At 45.2% G+C, this 17,627-nt stretch overlaps 1 long non-coding RNA gene across 1 annotated transcript in view; it reads left to right on the forward strand.

The window, feature by feature from the left end:
• LOC124627083 (uncharacterized) overlaps positions 1–17,627 on the forward strand; it is a 38,004-nt gene that overhangs the window by 3,795 nt on the left and 16,582 nt on the right. The gene's annotated exons all lie outside the window — the stretch shown is intronic.

The following is a 17,627-nucleotide window of genomic DNA, read 5'->3' on the forward strand; positions in this document are numbered from 1 at the left end:
CACTGGTGTGTCTGTGAAAGTTGCTCAGTGTGTTTCAGAGCTGCATGTGCACATGTGTTTGAGTGGAATTGGACAGGTTGGGGTCACTGACCCTTGAGTCTGTAGGGATAGCAGGGTTAGAGCAGGGTTAGAGCAGGGTTTCTACAGGCAGATATTAGATACCTGTGACTCTATCACACATCTCTACTATCAGCACACAGGTATTAGCCAGTGTCTGTAAAAGCTACACTTTCGTGATTTACAGTCGATATTTCACTCTCTCCATTCAATCAGTGAAAATGTCAATAAAACCAATCCTACCCACTGTGTCAAACAGCTCCACCCACCATGTTCCTTTATTCATTTATTTATTCATTTAGCAGACACTTTTATCTAAAGTGACTTACAGATATCTCTATACTGAACAAATGGCAGGATAAAACTTTTAAAACTTCAGGTTATGTTATGTATAATTTACTGGGGTCGTGGTGGCAGCAGGCTGAGAAAATCAGTCCAGACTTATCTATCCCCAGCCACAGATTCCAGTTCCTTCTGATAGATATCCAGATGTTCCCAAACTGACTGTGAAATAATCCCTTTCATCCCTTTTTTAAAACTCCACTGAGTTAAAGCATTCCTCAAAGTGCCCCTTCGATTACTGAATCATATCTCCAACCAGTGTCAACACTCTCAAGCACCTTCAAATTCAAGTTCATATGGTTTTATTGTCATTTCAACCGTATACAGCTGGTACAGTACACAGTGAAATGAAACAACGTTCCTCCAGGACCACGGTGCTCATAAAACAACACACTAACCACATGAAATGACACAGAACTAAATAAGATCTACACATTTTTACATAAAGTGCACGTGCAAACATGTACAAACAGCACAGGACAGTACAGTACTTGATGAAGTGACTGGAGCTGTGTGTTCCTGCACAGTCATGTATCAGTAGAGTGAACAGTGGTGAAGGTGCTGGAGATGCTGTTCCCGAACTGGACTGACTGAGGTCTCCCAGTCAGGAAGTCCATGATTCAGTTGCAGATGGAGGTGTTCAGGCCCAGTAGGTTCAGTTTTCCAAGCAGGTGCTGAGGAATGATTCTGTTGAACTGAATGCTGAACTGAAGTCTATGAACAGCATTTGAATGTAGGTGTCCTTTTTGTCCAGGTGGCTGAGAGCCAGATGTAGGGTGGTGGCAATGGCATCATTTGTTAGGCAGTTGGGATGATACACAAACTGCAGTGGGTCCAGTGTGGGGGCCAGCACTTTCACCAAGAAGAAAACAAACAACAGAATTTTCCTTCCTGAGACTCAAACTCTCATGGATGCATCTGGGATGGTCCCCAAGCCCACCAATCATTGAGAAGTTTGGTAGAGGAACCTGTCTGTGTGTGGAGATAAGGCTGAATATATCTACAGTAGTCTGTACCTTTCCATCACACACACTGATTCTGGCTCTTTCACCACCAGTGAGGTGACATGGCATGGTCCCAAAGCCAGTTTCCATTGTAGAGTCTAGTCCATCTCCAGGATGTTTAGACTCTAAACTAGTCTCTAGAGAGGGTTAGTGAGAGTGAGAGCAAGATAGTTTCTGTAGGGGAAGTCTGGATGCCTCAAGCAGAGATAGCAATCCTCCAACCCTGGCATTAGAGCCCTTACAGCAGGGTGAATGGGTGACGAATCAGCAGCATAATCACAAAGAAAAAAAATGCTAAGGCTTGCCCATGGCAGCACCACTCCTCTCAGCTTCATGTGGCCAACAGGTTTGCTCTCCTCAGTGAAGCACCCGCTGAGAAACCTGAAAGAGCTCTGGTTATAGGAGACTCTATCTTAAGGCAGGTGAAATTATCTAGGCCTTTAGGGGCTCCAGCAGCTTTAGTTATGTGTATACCGAGAGCCAGGGTGCCGGACATAGCAGATAACCATAGGGTCTTAGGCAAGCACAGGTCTTCAAAGATAATTATTCATATAGGAGCTAATGATATACCCCTTAGTATATCATTAGGTTACTAAGAGTAATGTTGTAGAAGTGTGTAAATTAGCGAAGCCAATGTCCGATGCTCCGGCTCCATCCCAATGTGGCATGGTGATGTAGCTTACAGCAGGTTATGGTTGCTAAACTGCTGCATGTCCAGGTGGTGCTCCAAAAACAATGTGGGCTTTATAGATAATTGGAGTAGTTTTGAGGGCAAGGCCCTCAAGCCCTGTTAGGGTGGGCTATCCAACCCACTAGGATGGTGCTGTTCTCATTTCTTGCATCATAACACATAGTCTCAAAACAGGCCTAGTTAATCTGTGACAATCCAGAGCCAAGGCCAGGGAGCAGACAAGCAGGCTAAACCGACTGTCTACTAGCTGGACTAAGTCATCACCTAGGTTCCAGAATATCCAGACTGTGTCTGTTCCCAAAAACATCAATGTAGAAACACTCAGAAAGTTTGTTTTAGTAATCTAATTAACATAAATTATATCATACTGAATGCACCTTTGATCTGAAGCTAGCACTGTTAAATAATAGATCTGTTATGTCTAAAGCACTTATTGTTAATGAAACCGTTACTGATCATGAGTTTAATGGTTTAACAGAAATATGGATTAAACCTGATGAGTACTGTAATGATCGGCTATGATGATGTCATGTGGGGCCAAGGGGCGTGGTTGCCACCCTGTTCTCCCTCTCTGTGACCTCCACATCGTGTGCTGACATGCGGTCTCATGTTAATGTACCATCTTTGGGATGTTTACTCAGTTAATCCTCTTCTAATGACCGACCTGTAACCATGCCTAAGCCTATGGTATCCTGCAGTGTAAGCACTTTCACTTTGTGTCCGGGTGAGTTATCTCAACTTTCCTGAGAAACCAGTGATGATCTGGCCGGATCCTTACAATTGGCGCCTAAACTGTGAATGAACATCCTCGGAAAGAAAAGTTTGGACACCAGAGCATGAGTGAACTTTAAATGTGGTTTTTGTATTCGATGCTGATAAGGCAAATGAACTGTAAGTGAAGTTTCATTCGTACTGAACTTTTAGTTAGCTGGCAGGCATGCTAGCGGGATAAACTAGCAACCACCGAAGTCTTACTACTGCGTTGGTGGAGATAACCCACCGTGGGATAATTTTCATTTTTTTTGCCACTATAGGTTTTCTAAGTGTAGCCGTCTATGTTTTTCGAAGAGAATTTCCCTTGCTGTATTTCTGCGTGTTTCCGAGTTCTTACTTAGAAAAAAAAGACCTTTTTGTGACTTTTGTTTGTGTGGCTTTGCTGTGAGAAATTGTGTGCAGCGGCATCATCAGAGACCCTGCATGCAAGGCAAGGACTTTGGTAAAGGAAAGGCACGTTTCTGATTGACTGATTCGACACACCTTGGCAAGCTCCAGCTACTACTGGCCTGCATAGTGGAGGAGAGGACAAGGCAGAACTTTTGTGTCTGGATTCTATGGACAAATGAGCTAAGTAGCACTTCGTGAGCAGAGAAAAATGCACCTTGTGTTTAATACTTGTATGTGATTGGGTGATTTAAAAAAAGAAACAAACAAAAAAAGTGAACACCCATTAATTTTAAACTGTTACTGTTGGATTTAAGGTTATCTGTTGCTACTGGGAGTACATGCAGTGACTGGGTATTTTGGGATACCTGTATATATACATGCATATATATTTTCTTCTGTATATGTGTCTTAGGATTATCACTGCTATCTGTTGAGATACGCTGTCTTACTGAGGTTAATGTAACTAATGTTAAGTATTTTTTTTTCCTTCTAATTTAATTATTGATAGGATGTTCTGCAAAAGTATCGCCACATTTCTACCTAGATTCTTACTCAACTTTTGCAGTGGCTAAGCATTTTGATACATTGACATATGGGGGTGGTAATGATGAGGGTAATTTGGTTTCGCCGGAAATTTTGCATGGTGGGTCTTTCATAGTACAGTGTCTTGCTGTTCAGGTAGATAAGTTGCAACGACAGGTAGACACGTTGACATCGGCATTTAGTATGTCTGTTGACTTACAAAGCAGCTTGCTGCAGCAGTTAGAAGATCAGACCTCTCAGCATTCACGTAGACAGGACACAAAGGCACAACCTATACTTACCTCAACCCCTGCAACGTGCACACTCGCTAGCCGCACCAACCAAGATCATCAGACTTCCCAACAAACACGGGGACAAGCCTCTAATGCCTATCCTGTAATTAGCGCAACCCCGGTTACACACACTCTCACTAGGCACACTGAGCTGTTACATCCACAGACACCTGCTGTTCATTCAGCCCATCTCCCTGGACTTATGCCACCCATGTTTGAGGGGGGTAAATCTCTTGACACAGAAGAATGGCTTCAGTCTGTTTCTTTGTACAAGACAATGCTTAGTTTATCTGACACTCAGTTCTTCCTTAAGTTGACAAGGTTATTTGGAAAGGAGCCCCGGAAGTGGTATTCTGCCATGCAGCCTCACCTACTCTCATGGGAGCATTTCTCAGATCTCTTTCGACAGGCCTTCCTGCCTGTGGAGTAGGTATAGAAAATCTAGAGAGGGATTTTGGACACAGTTCAGATTTCAACTGAGCCACTCCCCACTTTTGTAGCTTACCTAGTGACTGAGTTCAAGCGACGAAAGCAACCACCCTCTGAGCGAAAAAGGATTGAAGTAATCTGCCAGCATGTCTCTGATCAGTATAGACTAGTCCTTCATGCTGCCACACCTACAACTTTAACAGAGCTACTTCTGAGCTACATGCTACATTAGGGCCTATTTCTTCTAGTAGAGCCCCCACGGCCCGACACCTCCGCGCCAGTGTAACTGGTTGTAGTCTGCGTTGTGTTTTGTTTTATCCAAAGAAAAAGGTGGACGGCAACTGGGTCGACTTCTCATTTATTCTCTCCTTTCTCTCTCTCTCTCTCTCTCTCTCTCTCTCTCTCTCTCTCTCCCATTCAATTCTCTCTCCTCTCCCATTCAACCATTACACAAAAGGGAAGAGGAGGATCCAAAACAGGAAATTACACAAATCACTGACATCACGACAATCAAAAGGAAAAATACTCAGACAAACAGACAGCCATATCAGGTACATATCCTTTTTGTGTAATTCTACACATTAAATTTAAAGAGTGTTTTCCATACCATTACACCAGGACCTTCACTGCTACAAATGTTTGACTCCGGGGGTCAACACACGCAATTGTGGGAACTGTAGGAAAAATAGGCGGGGTGGTAGTGCTGAACCTACCAGAGGGGTAGCTGTAGTTTCTAAGATAGGCCAGGAGACCCCAGGTACTTCTGAGGTAACTAGAGGTGAGACTGGTACTCGGCCACGCAGGTTTCAAAGGGCTCGTGAGGGTAAGCAGAGAACGGAGCCAGGGACCAGTGCACAACAGACAGAAAGTTCACACACAGTTAATTTGGTGCAAAACAGCCCAAAGAGGTCAAAGAATACTCCACTGACGGCAGTGGTGGTCATCAATCAGGTTTCACTGAAGGCAACCCTGGATACAGGTGCATCCATTTCAGCAGTCCATCCCATTCACCCTTCTTAAATGCTGGATAGAAGGAGATGCCGCTTGAGTTGGTGGACTCAAAACAATGCCCCCCATCTGGTGTTGTATAGTTACCTGTTCAACTACTGGAGCAACCGTTTACTCACCGCTTTGCGGTGATTCCTGACCTGTGTTGTTCCATTCTCTTAGGGACAGATTTCATGATTCAGGCTGATGTCCACATCCACCCAGCCACAGGAAGCGTTAAATTGGGAGATAATGCCACATCAGCGCCAGGCCTATGCTTGCTGGAGTTTGATGATTTGGAGGGCCACGTAGATTGCCTTACTTTTAAGGATGCCCAGACCGATCTTGGTCCAGTGGTGGAACAAGCAGCCCTGCCTTCAGCAGACAAGAAAAGACTGGCACACCTATTGGAAGACTTTATTCATCTTTTTGGGGCAAAGCTGGGACGTACTTCATTGGTTGAGCACACAATAGACACTGGGACTGCAAAGCCAGTGTGTCTTCCTCCATACCGTGCTTCACCTGCGAAAAGAAAGATTATCGAGGAGCAGATTTCCAGAATGTTGGAGGATGGCATTATTGAGCACGCTTCAGGGCCCTGGGCCTCTCCAATTGTGATAGTCGAAAAGCCAAGTGCAGATCCAAGATTTTGTGTACACTTTAGGAAAGTGAACAAATACACAGTGATGGACTCCTACCCACTTCCAAGAGTGGATGACTCTCTGGATTTTTTGGCACGTGGTAGATTTATTTCCACACTGGACCTTGCACGGGTTACTGGCAAGTGTCAGTGGCCCCAGACGCAAAGCCAAAGACAGCTTTTGTGTCACATGAAGGGCTCTATCAGTTTAAAGTTATGCCTTTTGGGTTATCAAATGCACCTGCAACATTTCAAAGACTGATGAATACTGTATTGGCAGGGCTCGCCCACAACTGCTGTATGGTGTATCTGGATGACATTGTGGTCACCTCACCGACCTTCGACCAGCACCTGACAGACCTGACCAGTGTGTTAGGGCGTTTGGCAGATGCAGGCCTTTTCTTGAAGCTTTTTTTTCTTGAATTTTTGTGCACCAAAGTTTTTTTGTGCACCAAACGCCCGTATTGCCGAGCCGATGATTGCCCTAATGAGGGAGGTTGCCCCATTTGTGTGGTCCACTGACTGCCAGGTGTCTTTTGATTGTTTAAAACAACAGCTAATCAGTTCCCCACTCCTTATTTTACCTGACTCTGAGAAGCCTTTTGCAGTACACACGGATGCCTGTGATGTGGGCCTTGGTGCTTCATTGACCCAGACTGGTGAGGATGGCTTGGAGAGGGCTGTCGCTTTTGAGAGCCGTACCCTGCACAAGTCGGAAAGCCCATATTCCACTTCAAAGAAGGAGTGCCTGGGAGTAATTTGGGCTCTGGAACATTTCCGTCCATACATTGAGGGCTCTAGCGCCACAGTGGTGATGGACCACAACAGCTTGAGGTGGTTGATGACAAGGCCCTCCCCCTCAGGATGGCTAGCTCGATGGTGCTAGCGGCTGCAGCACTTTGACTTTGAGGTTGTCCACAGACCTGGCTTGGCCAATCTAGCTCCTGATGCACTCTTGTGAAACTTGACTTGGAGAGCGGCCCCTGTGTGGATTCGCCAGACTTCTGTATTCTGGACAGGCTAGTTTACTTTGTGGACAAGAGGACTTCCTGCCGGCTTCATCCACACAAGGATCTACGCTTCTATGTGCCAGAAGCTCTGAGGGGCACTCTGCTGAAATACTTCCATGATCACCCCATGGCTAGCCACTTGGGTGTTTCCAAGACACTCGGGGGCTTACAGAAGCAGGTCTACTGGCCAGGTATGCGGGGTGATGTTAAGTATGTACTGTCCTGTGTAACCTGCCAGCTGTCCAAGCCGACCAACCAGAAGCTGGCGGGTTACCTAAAGCCAGTGGTGGCAACTTACCCATGGGAGTTTGCTGGCATTGATTTCATGGGACCCCTCCCCGGATCTTGCCATGGGAATATGTACATTTTAGTATTCATTGACTACTTCACCAAATGGGTGGAAATCTGTCCTGTTCAGGAGGCCACAGCAGTGGTTGCAGCATGCAAGTTTGTCTCTGAGGTATTTGCAAAACTCATGTAGTCTCAGACAGGGGTGTCCAGTTTATGAGTGACTTCTTTGAAGTGCTAGTTACTGCCCTCTGCTCAGCCCACAGGCTGACAACAGCGTACCACCCTCAGTCTAAACAAACTGAACGGGTGAACTGTACCATCAAGGCGGCACTCCGCACTTGTGTGGGACATAAACATCCACCTACATTTGATCTCCTTTGCGTTGAGGACAGCTCCCCGCCAGAGTACGGGAGACACCCCGGCATTTCTCTTATATGGCAGAGACCTGAACACACCTCTCGATTTAGGGATATTGCCAAGCCCTGTGTGTGTGGCTGACTCAGTTTCTGATTACAAGATGGAGCTCACTTCAACTTTGCAGGAGCCGTATGACCATGTGAGAGATTCTCTGGCAAGCAGCCACTCCGCACAGAAGAAACACTGTGACAAGAAATGGCGCAGGCTCTTGTTCCATTTGGGTGACTTGGTTAGGCTGAAAGCTCACCCTCGTTAGGATGCCTCAGCTGGTTTTACTGCCAAGCTAGCCCCAGTCTACAAACACCGATACAGGATTGCCGAAGTGATGTCAGACCTGAATTACAAGCTGACCAGAGTGGTGCTGAGGGTGGTGTTCACCATGTTTGTAACGTGCTGCCCTTTTTCACTTGGTATGAAGGTGAGGAAGAGCTGGAGAGTGCAGCCCTACAGTTGGCTGAATCTAATGTACAGGACAGAGTAGTGGATATCCCTGATGACCAGGGGGAGTATGGATTTGACTTCTTATTTGAGGAACCAGGATCCCATAACCAGTTAACAGTTAGTCCAGCCATGGTGGCACAGGCTCCCTCAGAAAATACGCTTAGGTCCACACACTCTGACTTTGTCTTACCTCACACTGATGTGCACCTCACTCACCCACGGTCTGTGCACACAGAAACACACTCATATGCCCTTGGCCCTAGGCATGCAGAGGTTCCTTACCTCACACATACACATACACAGCCCACTCACACAGGAACGCACTCATACGCTCTTTGCCCTAGGCACACACCAAGGGTTACCTGTAACTGGGAGGTTAACAGGTGGACAAATCCTTATTTTGCTCCTCTATTTGAATATGTGAATAAGTGATGTGTTTTCATTTTTTTTCTCATTCTCTGGTCTTATTCTGCTTTATTTTTTAAATCCTATGCCTGTGAAGGCCTTATAATGGTTTGGCAGTCTATTGTCTTACAAGAGTGAGCATTTCTTAATAGGGTAATGTGACGAAGTGCTTTGTTTTTGAAATACTGTTAATGCCTGTGTGCCTTGAGGTTTTGATGTTGCAATATTATTTCAGGCAAGTGTGAAGTTCGGAAGATGTTAATTCAGTGAACAGTGAGAAAAAGAAATGCTGTTCTTGTTGCAGAATGTTGGACTATAGTTATGTGGAACAGGCAGAGGTGTGATTAATGGTACTGCTTTCTGTAGCCCTACTTATGACAGCTGTCACACAGGTACCTAGGTGCTGTGAAGTTTCCGTTATGTTAAGGGCTGAGAACAGCCCTTGTTTTACATGGGGGGATATCTAATGATCGGCTATGATGATGTCATGTGGGGTCAAGAAGCGTGGTTGCCGCCCTGTTCTCCCTCTCGGTGACCTCCACATCGTATGCTGACACACTGTCTCACATTAATGTACCATCTTCGGGATGTTTACTTGGTTAATCCTCTTCTAATGACCGACCTGTAACCATGCGTAAGCCTATGGTCTCCTGCAGTGTAATAAACTAAGAACAGCACTTTCACTTCGTGTCCAGCTGAGTTATATCACCTTTCCTGAGAAACCAGTGAGGATCTAGCCGGATCCTTACAGTACACAGCACTAAATGAAGTCAGTCCTCTTTGATACAGTTATATATATCAGCCCCATCTGATTGGCAGAGGGGGAGGAGTCTCACTTATTTATAATGATAATCTAGACGTCACACACAAATCTAGTCATAAATTCAACTCCTCTGAAGTTCTTTATATTAGTATAACATACGTAGCCACAAAAAATAAATCGACTGAGTCGATTCCTCTAATTATTATTTACAGACCCTTTAGTATTAAATTTCATAACCCCGAAGATGCTCTGAGAACAGCGGTTGTGTCTATTTTAGATTCAGTAAGGGTCAATCAGAATGTAATAGGTCCCACTCATAATGGTGGTCACACTCTTGACCTGATACTACCATACAGATTAAATATAGAGAATATAGTCATACTTCTGCAGTCTGAAGCTATCTCAGATCATTATCTCAGCTCATTTAAATTGCTTATTGATCATAATATTTACACCTCGCCACAATACCGCATCAAATGTACATTTATGTCAGGTACTGCACCGAGTGGGGTGCACGGTGGCTTAGTGGTTAGCATGTTCGCCTCATACCTCCAGGGTTGGGGATCACCGTCTGATCTCAAAGAACTTGACCAGGCGAGTGAATGCTTATAGTCCATGTTCTGCAATCACAATCATTATATAGCAGTGATGACTTCATTAATTTTTTCAAAATATTAGACAAAAAATGCAGAATATTAATTAAAAACCAGTCAGTTTTATAACTAACCCTATAGATGATAATATAACGATATCAGATCAATGATTAGAATGTTTTTCTCCTGTAACGAAACGGGAGCATAGGCGGGAGCAGGTGCAGATCAGTGTCTTTATTTGAAACACAGCAGACAAAACACAGGAAACACGGTCTAAACTGGACAAGGTTAACTGGGTTAAACATGGAACTTAAAGTCTAGCATGGAACGAGAACAAACATGGAAATAAGACCGCTAACATGCTAAACGCATTCGCTACTATGTTACCATATACGAATAATACTGCACGAAATGCACAGCAACACGAGGGGTTTAAATAACCAACATAATCAAACTAAAATACAGACACCTGAAGTAAATTAAGACACACCCTCGAACATCAACCAACGCTTAAACAGGGAGAGAATCAAAACAGACAAAGGCACTTGTCCATATACAAGAGTCTCATGCACGCGCACTCTCTGAAGCCGCGCCGCAGTGCTATCTTGCGGCAAGGGCGTAACAGAACCCCCCTCCAACGGTGGTCCGGGGCCCCTGTGTGAGCTGTCTCGCGATGTACTGGAAAACAAGGCAGCCTCCACCGGGCAGCAAACAGGTGGAGCACCACCCCCAGTGGGATCGAAGCTCGGGGCGACATTCTCAGCGGGACTGGAAGGCTGGACGACATCCCCAGCGGGACTGGAAGGCTGGGCGATGTCCCCAGCAGGACTGGACAGCGGGAAAGCCTCCTCGGCTGGGCTGGACAGCGAAACAGCTTCCTCGGCTGGGCTGGACAGTGGAACAGCTTCCTCGGCTGCAGAGACCTCCCAGCAGATCTCTAGCTGGAGCTCAGAGGTCACCAGGTTAACTTCGGGCTGGGGCTCCTGAGCTGAGACCTCCCCGTAGGTCTCGGGCTGGAGCTCTGAGGTCGCCAGGTTAACCTCAGGCGGGAGCTCCACAGCTGAGACCTCCCCGTAGGTCTCAAGCTGGAACTCTGTAGGTGCGGTTACCCCCACCAAAAAAAAAAAAAAAAAATTCTAGGCCAGCCTTCAGTTCCAGACTGGGTAGCGTGACTGGGTTCTCAGCAGGACAGGAAGGTGGAGCGCTGTTCCCCTCCGGGTCAGAAGGTGATGCGCAGTTCAGCACAACGGGACGGGGAGAAGCGCTTCCTCCATGGTGTGGAGTATCTGATTTACTTTATCCTCCCACTGCTGGCTGCATGGTGTGGTGTAATTCCCCTGCAGTGGGAATCCCCAGGAATTTGGGTAGCTCTGCGGGCTGCATGGCGTGGTGTAAATCCCCTGCAGTGGGAAGCCCCAGGAGTTTGGGTAGCTCGGCTGCCCGCGTAGTGTGGCGTAGTTCTCCGGCAGCGGGGGCAGGGGAACTTGCGTGGGTTGAGACATGGCACATGGCCCGGCTGGCTGCAGCGGTTCTAGAAGGCGGTCGAGCTGAGCAATTTCTTCGTTGAGCTGTTTGCTCTGTTTCCAGAATGAGTGACGCCATGCCTCAAAATCGGCCAGCGAGACAGCGCTGGTTAAAGTAGTAAATGACCTACTACTGGCCTCTGATCAGGGTTGTGTATTGTTGCTTGTGTTACTTGATCTTAGTGCAGCTTTTGATACTATAGATCATACTATTTTCCTTGATAGATTAGAAAATGTTTCTAATCTACCTAAAGCATTAAGGGAACAGTCCTCTCCTGCCTCAGGTCTTATTTGACCGATCGTTATCAGTTCATAGATGTAAATGGAGACTTCTCCACGCATACTGAGGTAAAGTTTGGTGTTCCACAAGGTTCTGTTTTAGGCCCACTGCTTTTTACTTTATATATGCTACCTCTGGGTCAAATTATTCGTAAACATGGAATTAGCTTCCACTGTTATGGTGATGACACAGCTGTATGTTTCAGCAAAGCCAGAGGACAGACAGCAGCTTAGTAAAGTTGAGGAATGTGTAAAGGACATTAGACATTGGATGCTTATTAACTTCCTCTAACTTAATTCTGATAAGACAGAAGAACTTGTTCTAGGACCACGTTTAGCTAGAAGTAATCTTTCTGATCTCACAGTAACTCTGGATGGACTTTCTGTTTCATCATGTGCAGCAGTAAAAGACCTTGGTGTAATTACATTTACATTTATTCATTTAGCAAACGCTTTATCCAAAGTGACTAACAAATGAGAAAAAATACAAGCAAAGCAATATATCAAGCAGAGAACAATACAAGTAGTGCTACTGTACAAGATCCATTAATTGAGTTCCAGAAGAAGCAAAGTGCACAGAGTAGAGATGTAAGTGCAATTTTTTACTTTATTATTATTTTTTTTTTTTTATGAGTTGGTTAGGTGTTCACAGAAGAGGTGGGTCTTTAGCTGTTTTTTGAAGATGGTGAGAGATTCTGCTGTCCGGATTGAGGTTGGAAGTGCATTCCACCACTGAGGAACAGTTAGTGTGAAAGTTCTGGAAAGGAACCTTGCGCTACGCTGAGTGGGAACTACTAAACGTCGGTGGCTAATCGATCGCAGATTGCATGGATCGTCAGGCTGGAAGGACAAATAGAGCTGGGTGTCATCAGCAAAGCAATGATATGAGAAGCCATGAGACTCCATCACCTGCCCTAGAGATGTAGTGTAGATAGAAAAGAGGAGTGGACCCAGAACTGACCCCTGTGGAACGCCAGTTGTGAGTTGCTGAGTTTCAGAAATACCTCCCCTCCATGATACCTTTAAGGATCTGTCAGAGAGATAGGATTCCACCCAGTGCAGAACCGTTCCAGTGATGCCTAGGCTGGAGAGAGTTGACAGGAGGATCTGATGCTTCACAGTGTCGAAAGCAGCAGACAGGTCAAGTAGGATGAGGACAGATGATCTAGAAGTTGCTCTTGCTAGTCGTAAGGCTTCAGTGACGGAAAGCAAAGCAGTGTCCGTGGAGTGATTGCTCTTGAAGCCAGACTGCTTGGTGTCCAGGAGGTTGTTCTGTGTGGGAAAATTGGGGAGTTGATTAAAAACGGCTCTTTCAAGAGTTTTGGAAAGAAAAGGGAGGAGGGAAACAGGTCTGTAGTTGTCAATTACAGCAGGGTTAAGTGATGTTTTCTTAAGCAGTGGGGTAACCCGGGCCTGCTTAAATGAGGTAGGGTATGTGCCAGTAGAGAGGGATGTGTTAAAGATGTGTGTGAGTGCAGGTAATAGTGTTGGAGAGATGGACTGAAGAAGGTGAGAAGGGACAGGGTCAAGAGGACAGGTTGTGGGATGGCTAGAGAGGAGGAGTTTAGAGACATCAGTCTCCGAGAGAGGAGAGAAGAAAGTCAGTTGGGAGTTACATGGAGGAGGAGGGGGTTGAGAGGTCTGGTTGAGAACTGGTTCCTGATTGATGTAACCTTGTTAGAAAAGAAAGTGGCAAAGTAATCTGCAGTGAGAGAGGTAGGGGAAGGGGGAGGAGGGGGACAGAGAAGAGAGGAAAAGGTTTTGAAGAGAGTGCGGGTGTTGGGAGAACTGCCAATCTTCTCTTGATAGTATGTGGATTATTGACTCCAGTCTTTCATTTGATAGATCTTTCATGTAGATAATATTACTAGGATAGTCTTCCTTCATCTCAGAAATATTTCTAAGATAAGAAATATATTGTCACTACATGATGCAGAAATATTAGTTCATGCTTTTGTCACCTCTAGGTTGGATTATTGTAATGCCTTATTGTCTGGACTGAGTTAGTCCAGAATGCAGCTGCTAGAATTCTTAGTAGAACCAGAACATACGACCACATCACCCCAAGCTTATCCACACTGCATTGGCTCACAGTAAAATTTCGCATTGATTATAAAATACTACTATTGATCTATAAAGCACTGAATGGTCTCGCTCCACAGTACCGGAATGAACTTTTGGTCTCTTATGCAGGCTATTTGTTGGTACCTGGAATAGTGAAGGCTACAGCAGGGGAAAGAGCTTTCTCTCACAAAGCCCCACTGTTATGGAACAGCCTTCCAATTAATGTTTGGGACTCAGACACAGTCTCAGTATTTAAGTCCAGACTGAAAACATATGTGTTTACTCAAGCTTTTTGTGTATAGTTTTTTCTTAGGTAAAGGAGCAGATCTAGAGGCTCACAGGTATAGAGTGCTGTGGTGAACTGGGATGTTTGGATGCTGTCACCCCCCCCCCAGGAAGCCCTCATGTCTGTGTTCCCTTCTGGTTCTCCATTTTAGTTATGATGTCATAGCTAGTCTTACCGGAGTCCCTGCTTTCACTCACGCAAAGTACATTGTCCTTAACCATTACAGGACTATAAGCATACCTAATAATCTCTCTCTCTCTCTCTCTCTTTCTCTCTCTCTCTCTCTCTTTCTTTCTGTCGAGCTACACATGATACTCCTGATATGCCAGTGATCCTGACCCCTTCTGCTCTCCGGACCTGCCTGATCCATCCTGATGTCCTACTTCTGGTTGGAGTTCTCATCAGTTGGAAGTCACATGCTACTGCTGAGGATGTTCCCACATGGTGCAGACTAAAGATCACTGAGATTACTGAGGATGGTACCACTTAAACACCATAAAGATGGCTTCAGACCTCAGTTCATATGAAAAGTAATGCTACGATAGCTTTAGCACCACAATTACCACAAACAGTTCTGCCCTCAAGTCTCCATCAGTGAACAGTGGAGAAGTTCAACAAAACAGACTTCATGTAGAAACTGTAATGAATTTCCTGCTTACACAACTGCACTATTTGAGCATGTAGTATTAGCACATTTATAGAAGGGGTGTGTTTATTTATAATCGCACTATCCGGTGTCACCCAGATGAGGACGAGTTCCCTATTGAGTCTGGTTCCTCTCAAGGTTTCTTCCTCATATCATCTCAGACTTTTTCCTTAAATAGGGCAGGTATGCTTAGTCATTTTCATGGGGGAGTTTAGGATTGCTGTTTTTCTGACTTCTTTTCCTCACAGATTTGTTTACCAAGCACGACCCTACAGGGAGCATTAAACTCCCAAAACAGTGGCAGCGCTTCACCATGACAAGGTCTCGATTCACAAAGCAGCTTTACAGAAATCCAACTCTGGCAGTACACCAGTTTAATATCTTATCCTAGGCTAATGTCAAGTAATGACATCAGACTTTTTTTAGGTCTTTATTGAACACACACACACACACACACACACACACACACACACACACACAAATGTGATGATGCGGTGGCTGTGCAGGACCAAGCAACTGACTCTCTCTCTCTCTCTGCATATGTAAACCTTATTGAGTTTGTAAAATGATTCTACTGCATTACTGAGAGAGAGAAACAGAGAGAGAGAGAGAGAAGATGAATATGTGTTGGTAATTGTGATAAATTAGTTGCTGTCTGTGTGTGTGTGTGTGTGTGTGTGTGTGTGTGTGTGTGTGTGTGTGTGTGTGTGAGAGAGTTTCATATTCATGGTGTATGAAAGCTCTCAGATGGATGTGTCTGTAGTTCAGCTGTTTATTCATCATCAATCCCACAATGCACTTCTGCTGTAATTGTTTTGCCTGAGGGCAGTTGAGGTGAGGTGGGGGTGGGGGTGTTGGTTGGGCAGAGGGTGGTTAATGGGTGGATTGGGGCTGTAAGTGGGATAAATGACAGTAGGAGATATTAGTGGTGTGCATGTGCAGCTTGGTTTATACTCATTTATTCACCTTTTCACTCCTCTCTCATCTCTCATTTTCCTCTTTATCCTCTTCTTTTCTCCTCTCACTTCCCCTCCCCTCGTGTTTCCCTTGATTCGTCTCTTCCACTCTCTCTCCTCCCCATTCTCTGTTTTCTTCTCTCCACCATATTCCACTTCCTCTCTCTCCTCTTTTTCTCTCCATTACCTATCTGTACATCCTCTCTTCCACCACATGTTGTCCACCCTATTTCTCTCTGCTGGCTCTTCTAGCTTACAGAGCATGTCACTGGTGTGTGAGTGTGTTGTGTACTGTTGTGTGTGTGATGTGTAGTGGTATCACATAGGCCGTAGAGGGGCACCAATACTTGTGCAGAGTAACAGATGGACTACACACTCACACACACATACAGTGCACCCAGAAAATATTCACAGCGTTTCACTTTTTTCACATTTTGTTATGTTACAGCCTTATTCCAAAATGGATTAAGTTCATGATTTTCCTCAAAATACTACAAACAATACTCCATAATGACAACATCAAATAAGTTTGTTTGAAATCTTTGCAAATTTATTAAAAATAAAAAAACAAAAAAGAACATGTACATTATTCACAGCCTTTGCTCAATATTTTGTTGAAGCACCTTTGGCAACAATTACAGCCTCAAGTCTTTTTTGAGAATGATGCTACATGCTTGGCACACCTATTCTTGGGTAGTTTCTCCCATTCTTCTTTGCAGGACCTCTCAAGTTCCATCAGGTTGGATGGGGAACATTCACAGCCATTTTCAGATCTCTCCAGAGATGTTCAATTGGGTTCAAGTCTGGGCTCTGGCTGGGACACTCAAAGACATTCACAGAGTTATCCTGTAGCCACTCCTTTGTTATCTTGGCTGTGCGCTTAGGGTCGTTGTCCTGTTGAAAGATGAACCTTTGCCCCAGTCTGAGGTCCAGAGCGCTCTGGAGCAGGTTTTCATCAAGGATGTCTCTGTACATTGCTGCATTCATCTTTCCCTCGATCCTGACTAGTCTCCCAGTTCCTGCTGCTGAAAAACATCCCCACAGCATGATGCTGCCACCACCATGCTCCACTGTAGGGATGGTATTGGCCAGGTGATGAGTGGTGCCTGGTTTCCTCCAGATATGATGCTTGCCATTCAGGCCAAAGAGTACAATCTTTGTTTCATAAGACCAGAGAATTTTGTTTCTCATGGTCTGAGTCCTTCAGGTAGGCTGTCATGTGCCTTTTACTGAGGAGTGGCTTCCATCTGGCCACTCTACCATACAGGATTGATTGGTGGAGTGCTGCAGAGATGTTTGTTCTTCTGGTAGGTTCTCCTCTCTCCACAGAGACATGATGGAGCTCTGTCAGAGTGACCATCGGGTTTTTGGTCACCTCCCTGAGAAAGGCCCTTCTCCCCCGATCGCTCAGTTTGGCCGGGCGGCCAGCTCTAGGAAGAGTCCTGGTGGTTCCAAACTTCTTCCATTTACGGATGATGGAGGCCACTGTGCTCATTGGGACCTTCAATGCTGCAGAAATGTTTCTGTACCCTTCCCCAGATCTGTGCCTCGATACAATCATGTCTCGGAGGTCTACAGACAATTCCTTGGACTTCATGGCTTGGTTTGTGCTCTGACATGCATTGTTAACTGTATGACCTTATATAGACAGGTGTGTGCCTTTCCAAATCATGTCCAATCAACTGAATTTACCACAGGTGGACTCCAGTCAAGTTGTAGAAACATCTCAAGGATGATCAGTGGAAACAGGATGCACCTGAGCTCAATTTTGAGTGTCATGGCAAAGGTTGTGAATACTTCTGTACATGTGCTTTTTTGTTTTTT

This window comes from Ictalurus punctatus, chromosome 4 (genome assembly GCF_001660625.3).
Source record: "Ictalurus punctatus breed USDA103 chromosome 4, Coco_2.0, whole genome shotgun sequence".
Classification (NCBI taxonomy): Eukaryota; Metazoa; Chordata; class Actinopteri; order Siluriformes; family Ictaluridae; genus Ictalurus; species Ictalurus punctatus.